Genomic DNA, 21,468 nt, shown 5'->3' on the forward strand with positions numbered 1-21,468 from the left:
ACCACCCGAAAGGGAGACACAGCAGAGCCTCACCATTCTGGCGAATTGCCCGATGATGCTGGATGCAATTACCAGCGAAACGTCGTACTCAAATTGTAAATGTTGTGGTTTCACGCTTCAACACACCGGTGGGCTAAAGCAGTGAACTATTTGTCTTTTGTCAACGTGACACTTTTTTACTGATTGGCCGTGTCGGGTGGTGGAGGGTTATGACACATTTATAAATAACGCGATCTAAACCCAAAAATCGTTGATTATGAATTATTATTGTGTTAATTAATTTCTCAAATGTGGTGGTAGGTGATGTTTTAAATGCGTTCGGGAGAGAACGTACAAGCGAAAATTTGAATTTGTGTGCATTTAAACAAGACTCTGGCAACGATATTAATCGGGGTATATGCACTCTGTGCATGCACGAGTGGATGTGTGGGGCGTACGTGTGGATATCAGGGGAGCGGTCGTGTAGCGGTTAGCGCGCAACGCTACGAACCCACAAGTTCGATTCCCGCTCACGGCCAACACCAGCGGCGAATATCTGAACAGGTCGACTCAGCACCATTGGAACCTCATTTGCCAGTAAAAAAAATATGATAATTGTTTTTTTTACCCTTCTATCTGGCAACAAAACTGACACCTTTTTTTTTACAAGGAGTCATGTTTGCATAGACCACAATACCTGCAGTCATAATGCAAACAAAAAACACAACTCTGATAATGTATGCACTGTCCTTGAAGTTGATTGGTCCACACCCGAGACAGCTTTCCTTAGAGCCTAGTCTCACATGGGTTGGACCAGATGACGCCAAAAGGCGCACAACTCAAAGACAATGCACCATCAGAGTATGAGAGCTCGGGGTAAGCATTTACACCATTGGAACATGACTCCTTGTAAAAATAGGTGTCAGTTTTGTTGCCAGATAGAAGGGTAAAAAAACAATTATCAGGTCGACTCAGCCTCAAATAAGTACCCGGCGCGATGTGTAAACATTGGGAAGACAAAGCGGCCGGGTGTGCCCCGCCCGCCTTCGTAGGCGCTCGCTAACAGCACTTGTCCCAACATTCTGTTACAGGCTATACGAGGACCTTTGTCTTTGTACACGCAAGCGTGCGTTCACCCTGCTCCCTCAACTTGGCGCACAACAACAACAACGCCAACAACAACAACGCCAACAACAACAACAACCCATCTCGCAAGCAGCACCACGCACACCACATATATCGTCGTACACCGCGCCGTGGCAATAACCCGACCACAACCCCACGTCATGAGTCAGACCCCCCCCCCCCCGCCGCTGTGAACCACACACGATACGAGAATCAACACACGAGGAATTACAACAATCGCGCCCATTGATCGGCGCAAGCGACAGAGAAGATATTTACAACGAGCCAATGTCACCCCCTTTTTCTCCTCCGTAAATGCTCTTCTTGAAGGGGGGGGGGGGGTCGACTGGTGGTGGCGGTGGTGCTGGTGGTGGTGGCGGTGGTGCTGGTGGTGACGGTGCTGGTGGTGGTGCTGGTGGTGGTGCTGGTGGTGGCGGTGGTGCTGGCGGTGGTGGTGGTGGTGGTGGCGATGGTGGCGATGGTGGTGGTGGTGCTGGTGGTGGTGGTGGCGATGGTGGTGGTGGTGTTGGCGGTGGTGGTGGTGGTAGCGGTGGCGGTGCTGGTAGTGGCGGTGGCAGTGGTGGCGGTGCTGGTGGCGGTGGTGGCGGCGGCGGTGGTTGCGGTGGCGGTGGTTGCGGTGGTGGCGGTGGTGGTGGTGATAGTGCTGGTGGTGGTGCTGGTGGTGACGGTGGTGGTGGTGGCGGTGGTGGCGGTGGTGCTGGCGGTGGTGGTGGCGAGGGCGGTGGTTGTGGTGGCGGTGGTGGCGGCGGCGGCGGTGGTGATGGTGCTGGTGGTGGTGTCGATGGAGGTGGTGGTGCTGGTGGTGCTGGTGGTGGTGCTGGTGGTGCTGGTGGTGGCGGTGGTGGCGGTGGTGCTGGTGGTGGTGCTAGCGGTGGTGGTGGTGGTGCTGGTGGTGGTGGTGTGGGGGGAGAAGATGGCTGGGTGGTTTGTGTGAAGCTTCTGTGGATTAAATCTCATGAATGGAAACGCAATTTAGTTTTGGAGTCGAAGCTATTTACTTCAAAGAGCTCCCTTATTGCTTTTAATGGGCTCCCCCACCGCCCCCCGCACCCCAGCCCCCATCGAGGGGTAATCGATGGCTTCAAGACGATGAGACATTCTCTCTCTTTCTCTCTGCCTTTCTCTGCTGTCCTCTCTCTCTCTCTCCCTCCTCTCTCTCGCTCGCGTTGAAACCCGAGGCAAGTCCGATTCACGCAGAGACGATTTGCGGTAGGGCTTAAACGACGGGGCAATTATTTGTTTAAGGTCGATTTGGAATCAATATGACAATGATGATAACAATAATAAGAGTAAGCCGTCGCCGTTCCTCGGCGGCATTGAGGCGATCGCCCCGGGCCCCGCGCATTTTGGGTGGAGGGGTGGCGCGCACGAGTCGACGTCACGGTGTCAGGCGTAACACTCACCGGTTGAGATTGAAAGCGTCGGTCAGCAGTGCCGGATTATCCTCCTAGTAGCAAAAGTAGTAGCTATATATGTACATATGTAGTAGCTGCTAGCACTTTCAAGGGCCCCGCGCTATCAATTTTGGTTCAGTGATACTGCACTTGCTCCATTACTACAGTACTATACCGCCTTCAACTTTTACGAACGACTGAGTGTTTAAGGTTAGCGATCTGTCCGTATTTTCTGGCTGGATAGCAAATGAAAAAAATGCAATTACTTTACCGTGCAAGTTAAAAATGTGCCTTTTAATATTTACGTGTTTTTATTTATTCCATTATAACGAATGCTACAGGCCCCGCACTGGTCGGTAGGGCTCCACCCGCACCCCCCCCGCCCCCCATTTCAATCTACGGACATCCCACAACAGTCAGAGCGTGCTATGAGTGTCGCTGATGGTGGCGGCGCAACAGCTTCGCACCGCCGCAGTCTGCGACTGCGAACGACAAAAGTCGAACGCGTTTCGATTCCGTCTCCCGGTGCAAGCGTCTTGAATTCCCCCGTCCACCACCACCCTCTATTTTTTCTTTTACGATCCGAGGAAACAAGAAGATGCTCGGTGTAGTCGGCACTTTGCTTCGTTCATCATTTCGTTATTTTTTCAATGCTTTGCTTCATGTGCCCCCCCCCCTCTCCTTCTCCGCCGCCTCTGCTCCACCGATGAGTGCTGTAGTCGTCACCGGGTTAAGCTGCAGTCGATGGAGAGGTCGCGTCTGGCGGGATGGGGGGGGGGGTCACACGCGAGGGTTTACTGCCCAACTCATGCCGGCACGCAGTAGCCAGCGTGACAGAGTGGACCCAGAGCGAGTGGCTCTCTTGGGAACTGCCGTCTCGTGGAGGTCCTTCTGCCGGCAGGGGCCGGAGCCAGACATTTGCAGGGATGCTCCTCTACCCCCCCCCCCCCCGCACCTGATTTGTTGTTGTTGTTGTTGTTGTTGTTGTTTATGAATGGCTCTTATGTGCCACGGGGTTTTTTCAATGGAGCTGCTGAATGCTCGACAGATGAGCACAGAAGTTTGCTCAACTTTTGTCGTCCTGCAAAACTGTGACTCTCTCTCCAACCTCGTTACCCCGTCCCCTCGTTACCCTGTCCCCTCGTTACCCTGCTTCCTCGTTACCCTGTCCCCTCGTTACCCTGTCCCCTCGTTACCCTGTCCCCTCGTTACCCCGTCCCATCGTTACCCTGTCCCCTCGTTACCCTGCCCCCTCGTTACCCTGCTTCCTCGTTACCCTGTCCCCTAGTTACCCTGTCTCCTCGTTACCCTGTCTCCTCGTTACCCTGTCTCCACGTTACCCTGCCCCACGTTACCCCGTCCCATCGTTACCCTGTCTCCTCGTTACCCTGTCCCCTCGTTACCCTGTCCCATCGTTACCCTGTCTCGTTACCCTGTCCCCTCGTTACCCCGTCCCCTCGTTAACCTGTCCCCTCGTTACCCTGTCCCCACGTTACCCCGTCCCCTCGTTACCCCGTCCCCACGTTACCCCGTCCCCTCGTTACCCTGTCCCCACGTTACCGTGTCCCCACGTTACCCTGTCTCGTTACCCCGTCCCCTCGTTACCCTGTCCCCACGTTACCCCGTCCCATCGTTACCCTGTCTCCTCGTTACCCTGTCTCCTCGTTACCCTGTCCCCTCGTTACCCTGTCCCATCGTTACCCCGTCTTTTCGTTACCCTGTCCCCTCGTTACCCTGTCCCCTCGTTACCCTGTCCCATCGTTACCCCGTCTCCTCGTTACCCTGTCCCCTCGTTACCCTGTTCCATCGTTACCCTGTCTCCTCGTTACCCTGTCCAATCGTTACCCCGTCCCCACGTTACCCTGTCCCCTCGTTACCCTGTCCCATCGTTACCCTGTCCCATCGTTACTCTGTCTCCTCGTTACCCTGTCTCGTTACCTTGGCTCCACGTGACCCTGTCCCCTCGTTACCCTGTCCCCACGTTACCTCGTCCCCTCATTACCCTGTCCCCTCGTTAACCCGTTACCCTCTCTCTCCCCGTGGCTTGGACCAGATGACGCCAAAAGGCTTAGAGTTGTGCGCCTTCTGGCGTCATCTGGTCCAACACCATGTGAGACTAGGCTCTAAGAAAAGCTATCTCGGGTGTGGACCAATCAATTTCAAGGACAGTGCATACATTATCAGAGTTGTGTTTTTGTTTGCATTCCGACCGCAGGTATTGTGGTCAATGCAAACATGACTCCTTGTAAAAAAAGGTGTCAGTTTTGTTGCCAGATTAAAGGGTAAAAAAACAATTATCATATTTTGCTACTGGCAAAGGACATTCCAAACCTTACTAATTTGGCTGTATCGGGTGGTGGCGGGTTTAACCACACAATGATATTTACGCGATCTAACGCCTAAAAAATTAAACCGTAAAAACAAAGTTTTTCACTATAAATCCTTTATATGCGTGGCATCGGTTTTATTTTATTATTCATTTCTGTTTTTCTTGAGTAAGAGTTTCATTTTTATCACATTGGGTTTTTAAATTAAATATAAGGAAAGTCGTATATAAGGATTATAAGGTTTTCAGTTTTTGTATGATTGTTTATATTGTACATTTTTGTTGTTTTCTTGAATAATTTTCTGTGTTTAGGAAAAATATATGATTGTGTTAGTGACATTTTTTTTTCCTAAAAAGTGGAAAATTTTGGAAAAACATTTTTCACGAAAATAAATTGTCACGCACAACGAGTCTGTGTGCAAAATGTCAGCTCGATTGGATCACGGGAAGTGGGTTTAAAAACGACGAAAGATTTGCACGGTCGTAAGCGCGCAAGCAAGCAAGCAGGTTAACTTAATATAAATGATTAAATAAAGGATTTAAAAATGGATATGTATTTCCCCCTTTCGTCCCCTCTGCTTTATCAATGTTGATTCCTGTCACCAAAGTACACTGATTTCAAACTCTCTTCGATCGGCACAGTACCACCTTCGCTTCTAATCGTCAGATTCATAAACTTGACGTCTACAAAATGAACAACATTTTCTCAGCTACCCCAGGTGGGACTCCAACCCACAATCCCTGGCTTAGGAGGCCAGTGCCTTATCCATTAGGCCACTGGGGCTACATGTAGCATGATGAAAACCTGGCTTATGTACAGACTTCTTAAATAAACTCACAATAAAAAAGATATGTTTTTCCCCTTTCGTCCCCTCTGTTTCATTCATGTTGATAATTGTTTTTTTCCTAAAAAGTGTAAAATTTTGGAAAAAAAATTTCACGAAAATAAATTGTCACGCACAATGAGTCTGTGTGCAAAATGTCTGCTCGATTGGATCACGGGAAGTGGGTTAAAAAACGACCGAAATATTTTCACGGTCGTAAGGGCGCAAGCAAGTGAACTTAATATAAAGGATTTTAAAAAACCCTCGATTATGGATCGTTCTGTAACATCTGCTTCTGAAGACAGCTGATCCTTATGGCGGTACCCCGGGGAATACCAAATAATACTAAATTTCCGTGGCAATTACATATTTTATTTCTGGGACACATTTTTTCCCCAGGGGTGTACTTATCTCCGCAACTGGGGTACCAATCAATCCGACATCAGTGCCACACTCCGCGATGTCGAAACGCAGCGAGGACGATTGCGCTGAAACCCTGAACGCTCGCACGTGGCACCGTAGTGGTGGTGCATCGTGAGTACAGCTCCTCGAGATGAGTCGATTGCCGCATCGCCGACCATCAACAGACTAAAAGTGACTGCATCACGGACATTATGCGAGAGCCGGGGTACTATGGCGGTAACGTTCAATTCTCTAACACAACGGGAGGTCGGGGGGTGGGGAGTTTTATAGAATAATTTCGTTCCAGGAATGCCGTGTTTACCCCCATACTATCCTATATTCTTTAAAGTACGACACGTTAAATAAGCAGGCAATCCTCTCCTTTTACAAACCCGTCTCTCCATGTCAAAAAAATATTCTTTACACAATCCATCAGCTTCCCCCCCCCACTCCTACCCAGCCTCCTGGGAGTGAATACTTTTAGCACCATTGCTATAAATGTGTTCGTATGATTATAGGATAATAGGGTACAACAATATAGGACTATTATGGATAGGCGTGCCTTGTACTCTAGTGGTAGTGCCTTACGCCGATAACCTCGACTCCCAAGTCAGACATGAAGCCCTGCCTGTATCTCATTTTCTCTTCGGACGAAAACACAAAAACGTGTCTTTTTTGTTGTGATGCACGCGTAACATATATACGTAAATATAAACATAACAACCGTTCTGTATCCAATGTAAGAGAGAGGGAGACCGAGAGAGATGATGGAACAGACTTTGACTTTTATACAACTTTTATTGCCGCCAGCAGCAACAGCACTGGAGGCGATTTCAATGTGAAATACGCAAAGTCACCAGCAAACAAATGAAAACAAACGCTACAAATCGACGCGCTGTGGCGCTAAAAGCACCGCGCACAACACGAAATAAAATTCACGTGGTGGTGGTTGTGGTGTCATCGCGCACGCCACGGTGACGAGCGAGCGCTTCAGAAGGTGAACACGAGGGTGCCGTGCACGCTGGTACGGAGGGCTTGTCCGGCTCCCCAGCGTTCGATGAAGCGAAAAAGATAAAGACACAGAGAGCGATACAGATAGAGAGACACATAGACAGACACATAGGCTGAACGGCTCAGAGGGAGCGACACACACAGACAGAGTTGCACACAGATACACATAGAGACAGCGACACAGAGACACACACAGAGACATTGCGACAGCGAGAGACCCACACAAAGGTTGAGCGATACACACAGACAGAGCTACACGCAGAGAGACACACACACACAGAGCGACGAGACACACAGAGGTGGATCGACAAAGAGAGAGAGACACAAACAGAGCAACAGACATAGACACACACACACAGACAGAGGTACACAGAGAGAGAGACACACTGAGACAGAGCGAAATAAAAAAGACCCAAGGTAAGAAGAGAAAGAGACCCAATTGGTGCACCCTGAGTGTCATTTCGGTGTCACGAACAATCGCTCCAAGCGCCTCGCTCGGAGCATGAGCCGGGCCCGCTCGAGGAGTGGGAGGAGAGAGGGGAGGGAGTGGGAGGGGAGGGGAGGGGTAGGGGGAGGGGAGGGGTAGGGAGTGGGAGGGGAGGGGGGAGGGGAATCGTCCGCGAAACGTCGGACAATAATTGTAAAATGTTGGTCGCTTTTCACCGTAACCGGGTTTGGGGGGGGGGGGGGTTGGGGATCCAATGGCCACATTTGTTCACGTGACGACCTGCTTTGCACGAGCAAAACTATACAAATGAAGAATAAAAACGTACAGAAGCATACGTACAAAAGATGTTTACAAAAATATATACTAGGTATGAAGAAGGGGACATTGCCCAAAACGTCGCCTGTTTTATATATATACTGTATATGGATTTTTTTTTTTGGGAAAATAATGTTTAGGCTACAAAATGTGATTATTGACCGGAGACGTTTTGGATGCCGTTATTAATTGAGCGTGTGCACAACTACTAACGTAGCAACATCATCATCAGCAGCAGCAGCATCAGCAGCAGCATCATCAGCAGCATCAGCAGCAGTAGCATCAGCATCATCATCAACAGCTGGATCATCATCAACAGCAGCATAATCTGCAGCATCATCTGCAGCAGAATCAGCAGCAGCATCATCATCAGCATCATCATCAGCAGCTGGATCATCATCAACAGCAGCATAATCTGCAGCATCATCTGCAGCAGAATCAGCAGCAGCATCATCATCAGCATCATCATCAGCAGCTGGATCATTATCAACAGCAGCATCATCTGCAGCATCATCTGCAGCAGAATCATTATCAGCAGCAGCAGCATCATCATCAGCAGCACAGCATCGTTTTCCAACAGGGTTGGGTCCCTAACAGCAGAGCGAACTTGAGACTCAAGTTGCGTTCACATCGGAGCCGGCAGACGCAGCTGCACACAAACGCACGGGGCCTTCTGATGACACTGGTCAACACACTTTTTCTGGCATAAGGTATTCCAACCGTTTTAAGGTAATTTTGGGGTGCTGATTCCAAATCTGGTATCAGGTTTTTGAGATATAAAATATTGCATTTTCAATAAAAACTGCAGAAGAAAAATATTACATAAATGTGGATATCTACATAAAATGATATTATAAACACACCGTCCTAAAAATACAGCACCGTATTTTAACACTAAAGCAGTCACTGACTCGCAACAACTTGCAATCATAAGTGACAGAGTTAATTTCGGGTAAAATCAATGAAAATGGGGTATGCCGATAGCGTACAAATTAGATGTGATAGAGCAAATCTGAGATCAGATTTGGAATCAGCACCCTGAAATTAGTCTAAAACAGCTGCAAAAGTCCAGGCCAGAAAAAAAAGTTTTTTTTTGTTGACCAGTGTTATCCATAAATGGGGGAATCTGTAAACGCTGAGAAAGTCTTAAACGGATGTTGTAAGAGCTACGCGCCCGCAGGCTCCGTGCCATGTTGTGTCTCTTTGTGTAAAACGTGTTTATTGTTATTATCGCTTCTATCCTCCACCCCCACAAATCGTTACAAGTCTTGTGGAGATTGACAGAGCTGTTGGGGGGTGGTGAGTTTCTAGAGGTGAGGGTTACGGGGGGTTAGGGTGAGGTGCGCGGGGTGGGAAGACGGGAGCGGGGAGCGGTGGAGTGGAGGGAGGGGGTGTGTGAGTGTTTTTGTACGTGTGTATGTTGAACTTCTTTCGCACCGTACGTAGCCAACCGCGCTCATCGGAGGTGTGGGGAGAGGGGCAATACACGTCGACGACTTTGATTGACCCGGAGTCTCCCGATGATTAGACGCCCCCCAATGTCAGACGCACCTCAAACCTCGTGAACAAAAGCGCAAAGATCACCCGTATAGCCTCAACAGACCGGCGGGGCAAGCGCTGTTAGCGTGCACCTATGAAGGCAGGCACGGCGCACGAGTGGGTGGGTGGTCTGCACCACGCCCGACCGCCTTTGTCTCCCCAGTGACGATGTTTACACACCGCACCAGGTACTCATTTGAGGCTGAGTCGACCTAGGGGAGGGCCCAGGACCGGTTCAAATAATCGTCACTGGGTTCGTAGCACAGCGCGCTAACCACTGCGCCACCGCTACCACACACACACAATCAACAACCGCCATTCGCCACTAAATGACGGTGACGTCACCACGACGCTTGTGCCAGGCTATGTGCACCTTGAGGCCACACACACTCACACACATTTACATGGCACCCACTGGATTATACAGACGGTCAGCAACGCATTCGTCAATAACATTGTGTGGCCTTGAAATAAAATGTACACAATATTGGACGTTTCGGGCCATGACCCTTCTTCGTAGCACATACATACAGAGGCGAGAGAGATAGAGGAGACAAGGGTTGGGGTTGGGCGACCGGATTATAAGACGCACACCCCTACCCCCCCCCACAACGTCTACTTTAAAATGCACGTGGGCAAGATTCGTCTTTGATCCGGATAAATCGATGCTACACTAATAGGGTTTTCCCCCTTTTTTCTGGCAACAAACTGACACCTTTTGCAAGGAATCATGTTTACATTAACCACAATACTTGCAGTCAAATGCAAACAAAAAACAATACTCTGATAATGTATGCATTGTCTTTGAAACTGATTGGTCCACACCAGAGACAGCTTTCTTTGGAGCCTCGTCTCATATGGTGTTCGACCTTTTGGCGTCATCTGGTCGAACACCATATGAGACGAGGCTCCAAAGAAAGCTGTCTCTGGTGTGGACCAATCAGTTTCAAGGACAATGCATACATTATCAGAGTATTGTTTTTTGTTTGCATTTGACTGCAAGTATTGTGGTTAATGTAAACATGATTCCTTGCAAAAGGTGTCAGTTTGTTGCCAGAAAAAAGGGGGAAAACCCTATTAGTATATTTTGGTACTGGCAAAAGAGGTCCCATGATGTAGCAAATCGATGCTAGTTGACTTAAGGGTAAAGGGGAGATGCAATTCGGATGATTTCGAAGCTCGCCAATCAAAGATTAGGGGCCGTCCATAAATGACGTCACGCGATTTTGTACGATTTTTGACCCCCCTCTCCTCCCCCCTTCGTCACACGGCGTCACAAAAAGTCAGACCCCCCCCCTCAAATATGACGTCACAAAACTCTGCCCCCCCCCCCCCCCCCCAAAAAAGACATGCTTCAAATCGCTTTAAACTATTGTCATTGTAATGTGGCGCTGCACTCTGATGTTGAAGGGGAAAACATTTATTAAAAAGTTTATTTAATTAAGTAGAACGTGTTGACTATCTATAATCAAAGTTACGCATTTTGATGTGACGTCACATTTCTCAAACCCCCCCCCCTCGTCACACATCGTCACAAATGTCTGACCGCTCCCCCCCCCCCTAGCTGCGTGACGTCATTTATGGACGGCCCCTTAGTACAATGGATAGGAGTATACCTCTAGAGGTAGTGCCTTACGCCAACAACCCCTCGCTAAGACAGCCGAGCAACCCACCGTTCTATCACGCGTGCACACCACAGCGCTGTTAGCGAGCACCTGTTGAAGCCGGCACGTGTGAGGGTCGAGATGATGGTGCAGCGGTTCAGCTCACGGCGCTACCAACTCGGCCACCGCTGGTTCGATTCGACATCAGTGACGATTATTTTGAACCGGTCTTGGGGACTCCCCTGGGTCGACTCAGCCTCGAATGAGTGCCCGGTGCCAACATGTAAACGTCGCCACTGGGGAGACAAAGGCGGCCGGGCGCGGTGCCGGCCCGCCCCACCCCCTCGTGTGCCGTGTCGTCCTTCATCAGGTGCTGCTCGCTAACAGCACTTGCCCCAACAGTCTGGTCAAGGGCATCTTTGTCTTTGTCTTTGGCGGTGGTGGCGCAAGTTGGGTTCTGGGTAGAAGCCTAGCGAGGTAGACGGACGGATCACGCGTGACGGCGGAGCTGGTGATTGTGGATTTATCAGAGACAATGCCGGACTTTGCGAGATCAAAACAGCTTTGTGTCATAATTATCCTTCACAAAGCCGTCATTTACGCACAGATACCATCTCGAGCTCCCATCGCTCGGAGGCACAGGGGGGTGGGGGAGTGGAGGCAGTCGATGGGTCTCGGCAAGACGTACGTCGAGATGACCCCCACCTCCATCACCTCCTCCCTACCCTCCCTTCTCCCTTCTCCCTCCCCTCCTTCATCTTTCACGCAAACTCTCAACGCAGCCTTTGAAGCGATGGAATGTCTCATTCAGAGTTTTCGCCACCACCCCCTCCACCCCCCCTTCCATCTATTTACAAAACATTCCCGGGGCTGTTCTTTACCCCCGTCGTCGTTGTTGTTGTTGTTGTTCCACTTGTTTACCCAAGAAAGGTTCACTTGAGTCTCATGGCTCCTTGTCAGGAGGGTAGTGCCAGTATTTGGGGTGGGCCGGTGGAGGGGGGGGGGTGTGATTGGTTGCTGTGTACAATCCCAATCGAGTGATTTTGCCGTGTAAAACTAAAACTATAAACGGTCAACTTTGTTTGGTATTTTACCAGGTAAGGCTCACTAAGCTGTATTGCTCCTTTTCAGAAGCGACCTGGCCACAAATCATTGCTCAACGAAGTGGCTTGTCACTTTTGGGAAATGTATAGCAGCCAAATACTCTAAACGCGCGATGTTGATTCTAAATGTGGGGAGAAAAACCCGGAGGACCCGGAGAAAACAAAATCCACGCGACCACGGAGAGAGAGAGAGAGACACGCAAACTCCAAATATACAACAGGCGCCAGGGTCGGGTTTCGAATACCAGGTGAGGTTAGTTCGCGTCTCAACACCGCGGCGACTTAATTACAGCGGGTGCAGCAATGATCCGATGCATCACACACGCAGGGAGTGCTCCTGCCAACAACATCTGCCGATCAAGCCCAGAAGACACTGCATAGCAGGCCTCATGACGACAGCGCCGGGGGTAATGAAACAAACGCAAGTGAAATCATGTGTTTGGTGAAGGGGCTTACTGCGGCGTTGGCACGGGGTGCACAAGCACACTTAACAACAACAGCACTGGGCACGGTCCGCGTCAATCGCTCTCTGTGACCATGAAAACGAACGGAACGGGTGGCTGTCGCCTGATGAAGCTGGTTGTAATTACTGGCGAAACGTCGTTACTCAGATTGTAAATGTCGTGGCTTGGCTCTCCAACACACCGGTTAGTGCTGTACTAATATACTACACTATACACTACACTATACACTAGTGCTGTACTAGTGACGAATTGGCCACGTTCTGTTTACGTGGCAACCCTTACTAGTTGGCTGTGCCGGGTGGTGGCGAGTTTAACGACACATTTATATATTTACGCGATCTAACCTTTAAAAAAAAACCTATATTATGGATGATACTGGTCGCGAAAGCGTCCTACGCGTAAAACCCCCATTAAAAAAAAACATCTATATATAAGATAGGCGACGTTTTGGGCAATATCCCTCCTTCATCGTGCCGTGATGTGAACACGAGCCATTGGTAAAGAGTTCGAGTTGACGAGGGTTAGGGTTGGGTTCATTGGCTCCGAAGCGCCGTGAGTAAAGGCGCATCCCTGCAATCGCCTGCAACCGCCGCTGCTGGCGGAAGGGAGCTCCACTGGAGGGAGCTCTAAGCGAGGGGGGCACTTGAGTAGTTCCTCACCCACGCTGAGCGGACACGCGTTGGAAGAGGAGGTGGGGGCGTACCCACACTTTACCCCACCACAACCACCACCACAAGTACAACCACCACCATCACAACCACCACCACCACAAGCGACCTGCCGATAATCGTAGACTTTGCTGTGGTGTGGTGGCGCAACCCATTTACGTTGCGAGTCAGAAATTTGTATTTAGACTCCAGCGGATGAAGCGGAGCCGGAGTCGCCGGCCACGATCTCGGTGTGCAGCTCTCACTTGAGCCAGCAGGTGGCGAGGTCGTTCCTTCACTCACCCGCCCTCCACCAACTCTCGCTGGACCCGTGCCCTCTCGCACCAAAAACATTAGAGACTAGTTCATTTATTTTAAACTTAAAGCTTTCGTGACTGCAGGAATTCATATTATTTGGGTCGTTCGGTAAAGTCACGGAGATGGAAAATAAAAATAATACAAACAAGCCATCGTCATCTCTCCTCCTGATGACGATCTCTTGTGTTGTGATCGAAACGTCGTGAGCTTTTTGTTTTTATTTTACTTTAATTATTTTTTCTTTTATTTTCTATCTACGTGACTTTACCGACAGAACCAAAGAATTTGATTTATTTTATATATTTGTTTTTAATCAGTTAAGGCCCCCAACGGAGCTATGTTGTTGCGATCTGGTTATCACGAATGATAAACGCAACGAAGTGGCTTATCACGTGGACATTTCTCGCAGCCACATACTCTGCACGCGTGAAGTCGATTCTAAATGTGGAAGGGGGAGGAGGGGGGGGGGAGCGGAGGACCCGGAGAACAATCCACGCAACCACGGGGGAAGAGACAGAGTGAGAGAGACGCAAACTCCAAATATACAGCAGCAGGCGGCAAGGTCGGCATCCAACCCACGACGTCCTGTATACCAAGCGAGGTAGTTAACATCTCTACAGGGACATGATCTAACCCACGACCTCCTGTATACCAGGCGAGGTAGTTAACATCTCTACAGGGACATGATGTAACCCAAGACCTCCTGTATACCAGGCGAAGTAGTTAACATCTCTACAGGGACATGATCTAACCCAAGACCTCCTGTATACCAGGCGAGGTAGTTAACATCTCTACAGGGACATGATCTAACCCAAGACCTCCTGTATACCAGGCGAGGTAGTTAACATCTCTACAGGGACATGATCTAACCCAAGACCTCCTGTATACCAGGCGAGGTAGTTAACATCTCTACAGGGACATGATCTAACCCAAGACCTCTTGTATACCAGGCGAGGTAGTTAACATCTTCTATCCACTGCGCTTGCTTCATGTGGTCGTTTGTTGAGGCTGCAGCAAACGTCCTCCCCTACACGTCAATCAATCACCCTCACTCACTCGCTTTCCTTCTTCCCTTGACGCTCACTGTCAATCCCTCGCTTCACCCCAACTCCCCATTTCCCCAAACATTCCCCATCACGAGTTACTATCCCTCGTCCCAACTTGCCTGCCCACTCATCGCACTCACTCACTCATTCAGCCATAAGTCAGCCACTTCTCACATTCATCGCCGTTTATTTCACTCATCGTCATTTTCACCCCCACACTACGATCCTTCACATCATCATCATCCCACACTACGATCCTTCACATCATCATCATCCCACACTACCACCCTTCACATCATCATCATCACACACTACCATCATTAGCATCATCATCATCATCCCACACTACCACCCCTCACATCACCATCATCATCATTATCCCACACTACCATCATTCACATCATCATCATCATCATCCCACACTACCATCCTTCACATCATCATCATCCCCCCCACACTACCATCCTTCACATCATCAGCATCATCATCCCACACTGCCATAATTCACATCATCATCATCGTCATCATCATCCCACACTACCATCATTCACATCATCATCACCGTCATCATCATCCCACACTACCATCCTTCACATCATCATCATCATCCCCCCCACACTACCATCCTTCACATCATCATCATCATCATCATCCCACACTACCACCCTTTACATCATCATCATCCCACACTACAATCCTTCACATCATCATCATCATCATCACACACTGCCACCCTTCACATCATCATCAGCTCACATCATCCATCGCACGGTTGTTGCCGTACCATCGCCAATTTTTCTTCCTGTTCAACGCCCGGGTTAAAGCGCTCTGTTAATTAGAGTGAGATAAGATAAGCCCATTTGTATGGCATAATTTTTGCTGTGCTCCGGTCCATTCTTAATGTTTATTAAATATATGCGTGTTTGATGATTGAACGTGTTCAATACCCGTTTAACGTGTCCGTGACGGAGGGTATATCTTATAAGTGCGTTGCGTTATTGTTACACATCGAGGGTATTTTAACACAAGGTTACTGACGAATGCACGGCACTCTTCATGAAGAATCATCAAATGCGACAACAGACGCCGCGCCACGCGTTGTTGGCGAACCCGCTGCTCGGATAGAGAGTGGCCCCGAGCAGTGCGGATAGCGGTGGGGGTGGGGGTGGAGTGGGGGGTGGGGTGGGGTGGGGGTGGGGGGTGTAGTCGTCCCGCCATACTTCACCACGATGGGACAACATCGACTTCTGGTGTGACGCTGCGTGGGAGAAATCCGTCGCTGTGAGATTTCGCGTTTCCCCCACCCACCCACCCACCCACGGGAGAACAGACGTCAAACCCCGGCATACTAACGTGGAATTTGCCGTTAGTGGAGCCGAGCACCGCGACCTATGCGCGCATTTGAGCAGGAGGGGGGGGGCGACTTGAGTTTCATCAGCAGCATCATCATCATCATCATCAGCTATAAACTATCCACTGTTAGATGAAGGCCTCTCAAAGCCTCGTCGGTTGTGGGGATTGTTTGACCATACATCGCCAGTCTGTGCATTGCGGGTTGATGCGGTGGGGTGGAGGATTGAAGGAAAGAGGAACCACGACCAATTCAGATATGACTCGCCACTGACGGTAGCCGTGGCTGGGAATCGAACTGAGGTCATCGGAGTCTCGATCATGGCACAGTGCGCTCACCACTACCCCACCGCTCTCCCCATATATACGGTACACGGACATGGTATGCTCAGTGAGCCACAAGGCGTATCCAGTAGAAACCTGCTCAAGATGTTTGACCAGATCTACCATCGCCATTTAAGTAAAGTAGTGGAAAATGTGACCTATGGTGTCGAACCATCACCACGCTGGTGTCCAATTCACCAAGAGATGATCGAGTGAGTGATGAACATTCTAACGATGTTCTAGAAGGGCGATATAGCTGAGTGAGTGATGGACATTCTAATGATGTTCTAGAAGGGCTAGAGAGCCGAGTGAGTGATGGGCATTATAATGATGTTCAGGAAGGGCTAGAGAGCTGAGTGAGTAGCGCGATGAAAGTGCCATTGAAACGAAACGTCGGCTCCTTTATATACATAATCTCTACTTTTAAGGCCGCGCAATGTTGCTGACTAACGTGTTGTTTGCGTATTGTTGTTGTTGTTAATTGTGCTTGTGCGTCACTGCCAACGCAGCGGCATCGCCAAAACAATTAGTTTAGCGAAACAAAAGATAAAGATTCCCCCGTTGAGTCTTCGCAGACTGTTGTGGGGCACGAGCGCTTGGCTAGCAGCGACTGCGTGAAGGCGGCACCACGATGGGGTGGGTGGGCCGGCACCACGATGGGGTGGGTGGGCCGGCACCACGATGGGGTGGGTGGGCCGGCACCACGATGGGGTGGGTGGGCCGGAACCACGCCCGCCGCCTTTGTCTCTCCCATGTGGCGACGTTGACGACCCCTGCTCCAAGGTCCACTCGTGCGAGGCCTCCGACCTCGCTTTGCAGACGCTGCGTGACGATCTAGCCACTGATGGATGAATGCATCTCTCTCTCTCACGCACACACGCTCAGCCGTGGCCATCTCTCTCTCTCACGGTCCCGACGAGCTAACAATCCGCCCGTGTAGTCGCGCGCCATCCCAAAACAGCGGTCGGGAAACGAACGAAACGAATTGACCGAAACGAAAATACATTTTTAAAAAAATGCCCATCGTCTCCGATGGACGGCCTGAGATCATTTCTGCGGTTGAAATTCCAACTCACCCCGGGGCGGGAGACAGGCAACAATCCCCGTGGTGTTTACCGCCGTTCGAGAGTAACGTCGAGGTAGTAGTATCATCATCATCGTCGTCGTCGTTATTATTAATTGATGCTAAGCGACTCAGAGAGTGAGGAGCGTCTTCGTCACGCGGCGCCATCGGCCCCTGACGCCTGCGCGCTGAGTCACGGCTCGGTGTGTGTGTCTGTGTGTGTAGGTGTGTGTCTGTGTGTGTAGGTGTGTGTGTGTAGGTGTATGTCTGTGTGTGTAGGTGTGTGTCTGTGTGTGTGTCTGTGTGTGTGTAGGTGTGTGTCTGTGTGTGTAGGTGTGTGTATGTGTGTGTGTGTCTGTGTGTGTGTGTTTGTGTGTGTGTCTGTGTGTGTGTGTAGGTGTGTGTTGGTGTGTGTGTGTGTGTCTGTGTGTGAAGGTGTGTGTGTGTCTGTGTGTAGGTGTGTGTAGGTGTGTGTAGGTGTGTGTGTGTAGGTGTGTGTATGTGTGTGTTTGTGTGTGTAGGTGTGTGTTTGTGTGTGTAGGTGTGCGTGTAGGTGTGTGTAGGTGTGCGTGTAGGTGTGTGTGTAGGTGTGTGTCTGTGTGTGTAGGTGTGTGTCTGTGTGTGTGTGTATGTGTGTGTCTGTGTGTGTGTAGGTGTGTAATTCGTAGTTTAGTGGTGGTTAATTGAAGGTGGAGGGGTTACCAGCCCCTCGCACCCATCCAGAGCCCCCGTTTAGCCACTGTGGTGGTCACAGACGCCATGAGGGGAGAGGCCAATAGGCATTGGCCCTCCCCCCACAGCACTGCCCACGACAGTGTTGCCCGTCCAGCACCGCGAGGAGGTAGGAGGTTGTTTTGCCGTCTGCTACAGCAGAGGTGTAGGGAATTCCAAAAAGACCTATATCTCTGCTTTATTGACCTGGTCAAGGCCTATGATACCATCAGTAGGACTGGGCTCTGGGTTGTTCTTCGTGCTTTCGGAGTCCCTGACCCTCTGCTCACGATCATTAAGGACCTTCATGATGGTGAGCGGGCCCGGGTAAAACTACGTGGCCGGGAGTCGGAGCCTTTCCCTGTACACCTTGGGGTGCGACAGGGATGTCCTCTGGCTCCCACATTATTTAACATCTATTTCGACTGCGTAGTTCGTGAAGCCTTCAATAGCTGTACCGGGGGAATTTCCATTTGGTACAAATATAATGGGAGGCTGATCGACGCCCGGGTGCGATCAAGGGATGGCTCCCTATTGGTCAACCACGTTATGTATGCCGATGATTTGGTAATAGCTGCTCATTCAGAAGAGGAGTTGGAGACGCTGCTGCTGAGACTGGAGCATGCCACTAAGAGGTGGGGCCTTACCATCAGCCCCACCAAAACTAAGCACCTGCCTGGGTGTTTTGTACCATCGGACACTCCACCCCCACAACTCCCAATTGGTGATGGGGCAGTTGTGGAGAGAGTGGAGAGTTTCCCATACCTGGGCAGTGTGCTTATGACCGGCTCCAGTTTATCAGCAGAGGTCTCACTCCGAATCAGTCGAGCGGCAATATATTTTCATCGGTTGCGTAACGCTGTGTGGAAGCTACCTGGTCTGTCGCTCCGCACGAAGCTTCAGGTCTTCTCGGCCACGGTCATTCCCTCCCTTCTCTACGCTTGCGAAACGTGGACCCCCCTAGTGGAGCATCTTCGCCGGTTGGAAACATTTAGGCTGGCCTGCCTACGATCCATCCTGGGTTTAACCAGGCTGGATTGTGTGAGGAGCTCACAAGTCCTTGAAAGATCTGGGCAAAGTCCCATCAGTGAGCTCCTCCGGCAGGCAAGGCTGCGTTGGCTGGGTCATGTAGCCCGCATGCCCAGCCACCGCATGCCTAAACAGCTTTTGTTCGGCCGGATCGAGGGGGCTAAACGGGCGCGGCACGGGCTAGAGAAGAGATGGAGTGATGTGGTACATGAGGACGCGGAGCTGAGTGGACTTGCCGATGACTGGTACCAGCGGTGTCAAGATCGGCCTCAGTGGAGGAGGCTCGTGAAGGACGCTACTGGGCAGTTGGAGGCAGTCGCCCTCCAACAACAACGGAGGGCGGAGGAGCGACGCTCACAACAACGAGCGGAGCGCCGGGTGACTAAGGCACAGCAAGTTGGTACAGTAGGGGCACAGGTGGTGCATCAGCCATTCATCTCGGTCATCTCGGTCAGTCGACCCGTGGCACCTGGGTCTGCCCCGTGACCTCCTGCCAGCGGGCGTTCGACACTTCACGTGGCCTCAAGGTGCACATGGCCTGGCACAAGCGTCGTGGTGACGTCACCGCCACTTAGTGGCGAATGGCGGTTGTTGTTGTTGTTGTAGGTGTGTGTCTGTGTGTGTGTAGGTGTGTGTGGGTGTGGTTTGTGTGTAGGTGTGTGTGTCTGTGTGTGAAGGTGTGTGTATGTATCTGTGTGTGTAGGTGTGTGTAGGTGTGTGTGTGTAGGTGTGTGTATGTGTGTGTTTGTGTGTGTAGGTGTGTGTTTGTGTGTGTAGGTGTGCGTGTAGATGTGTGTCTGTGTGTGTAGGTGTGTGTCTGTGTGTGTGTCTGTGTGTGTGTGTCTGTGTAGGTGTGTGTGTGTGTAGGTGTGTGTGGGTGTGGTGTGTGTGTAGGTGTGTGTGTGCGTATTGTGCGTAAATGAGGACCTGATGAGATGTGTAAACATCGCCACTCGGGAGACAAAGGCGGCCGGGCGTGGTGTTGGCCACCCACCCCTCGTGTGCCGTGCCGGCCTTCATAAGTGCTCGCGAACAGCACTTGCCCCTACAGTCTGTTAAGGCTACACGGGGGATCTTTGTTTTTTTGTGTGTGTGCGTATGCCCGCGTGTGCGTGCGCGTGTGTGTGTGTAGAGCATGTGCACGTGTGTGTGTGTAGAGCGTGTGCGTGTGTGTATAGAGCGTGTGTGTGTGTAGAGTGTGTGTGTAGAGCATGTGTGTGTGTGTAGAGCATGTGTGCGTGTGTGTGTAGAACATGTGTGTGTGTGTAGAGTGTGTGTGTGTAGAGCATGTGTGTGTGTGTAGAGCATGTGCGCGTGTGTGTGCCCCATGGGGAAGCGGTGGTGTAGTGGTTAGCGCTACGCTGCGCTACGAAACCCCCGGCGACCCGAGTTCGATTCCCGCTCGCGGCCACCAACACCACCGGTGACGATTTTCTGAACCGGTCATGGGCCTTCCCCTAGGTCGACTCAACCACGAATGAGTACCCGGCGCGGTGTGTAAACGTCGCCACTAGGGAGACAAAGGCGGCTGGGGGGGTGGGTGGTTCTGGCCACCCACCCCTTTGCGTGCCTGTACCCGGCCTTCATCAATCGGTGCTCCTCGCGAACAGCACTTGCACCAACAGTCTGGGCTCGTCGTCTCGTGCGTGTGTGTTTACGTCTGTGAGTGTGGACGTGCCCGTCTGTGTGAGTGTCTGTGTGTCTTTGTGTCTGTGTGAGTGTCTGTGTGAGTGTCTGTGTGTCTTTGTGTCTGTGTGAGTGTCTGTTTGAGTGTCTGTGTGAGTGTCTGTGTGAGTGTTTGTGTGAGTGTCTGTGTGAGTGTTTGTGTGAGTGTTTGTGTGAGTGTTTGTGTGAGTGTTTGTGTGAGTGTTTGTGTGAGTGTTTGTGTGAGTGTTTGTGTGAGTGTTTGTGTGAGTGTTTGTGTGAGTGTTTGTGTGAGTGTTTGTGTGTCTTTGTGTCTGTGTGAGTGTCTTTGTGTCTGTGTGAGTGTCTTTGTGTCTGTGTGAGTGTCTTTGTGTCTGTGTGAGTGTCTTTGTGTGAGTGTTTGTGTGAGTGTTTGTGTGAGTGTTTGTGTGAGTGTTTGTGTGAGTGTTTGTGTGAGTGTTTGTGTGAGTGTTTGTGTGAGTGTGTCTGTGTGAGTGTGTCTGTGTGTCTTTGTGTCTGTGTGAGTGTCTGTGTGAGTGTCTGTTTGAGTGTCTGTGTGAGTGTCTGTGTGAGTGTTTGTGTGAGTGTCTGTGTGTCTGTGTGTCTTTGTGTCTGTGTGAGTGTCTGTGTGTCTTTGTGTCTGTGTGTTTTTGTGTCTGTGTGAGTGTCTGTGTGAGTGTCTGTTTGAGTGTCTGTGTGTCTGTGTGAGTGTTTGTGTGAGTGTTTGTGTGTCTGTGTGAGTGTCTTTGTGTCTGTGTGGCTGTGTGTCTGTGTGTCTTTG

The 21,468-nt window shown here is 50.6% G+C and overlaps 1 non-coding gene across 1 annotated transcript; it reads right to left on the minus strand.

Annotated features, from left to right (window-relative positions):
• Nucleotides 1-5,556: 5,556 nt before the first annotated feature.
• TRNAR-CCU (transfer RNA arginine (anticodon CCU)) lies at nt 5,557-5,629 on the minus strand. Its single transcript has one exon. It is a non-coding gene; the product is annotated as a tRNA-Arg (tRNA).
• Nucleotides 5,630-21,468: the final 15,839 nt, after the last annotated feature.

Source organism: Lampetra fluviatilis, chromosome 21 (genome assembly GCF_964198595.1).
Source record: "Lampetra fluviatilis chromosome 21, kcLamFluv1.1, whole genome shotgun sequence".
Classification (NCBI taxonomy): domain Eukaryota; kingdom Metazoa; phylum Chordata; class Hyperoartia; order Petromyzontiformes; family Petromyzontidae; genus Lampetra; species Lampetra fluviatilis.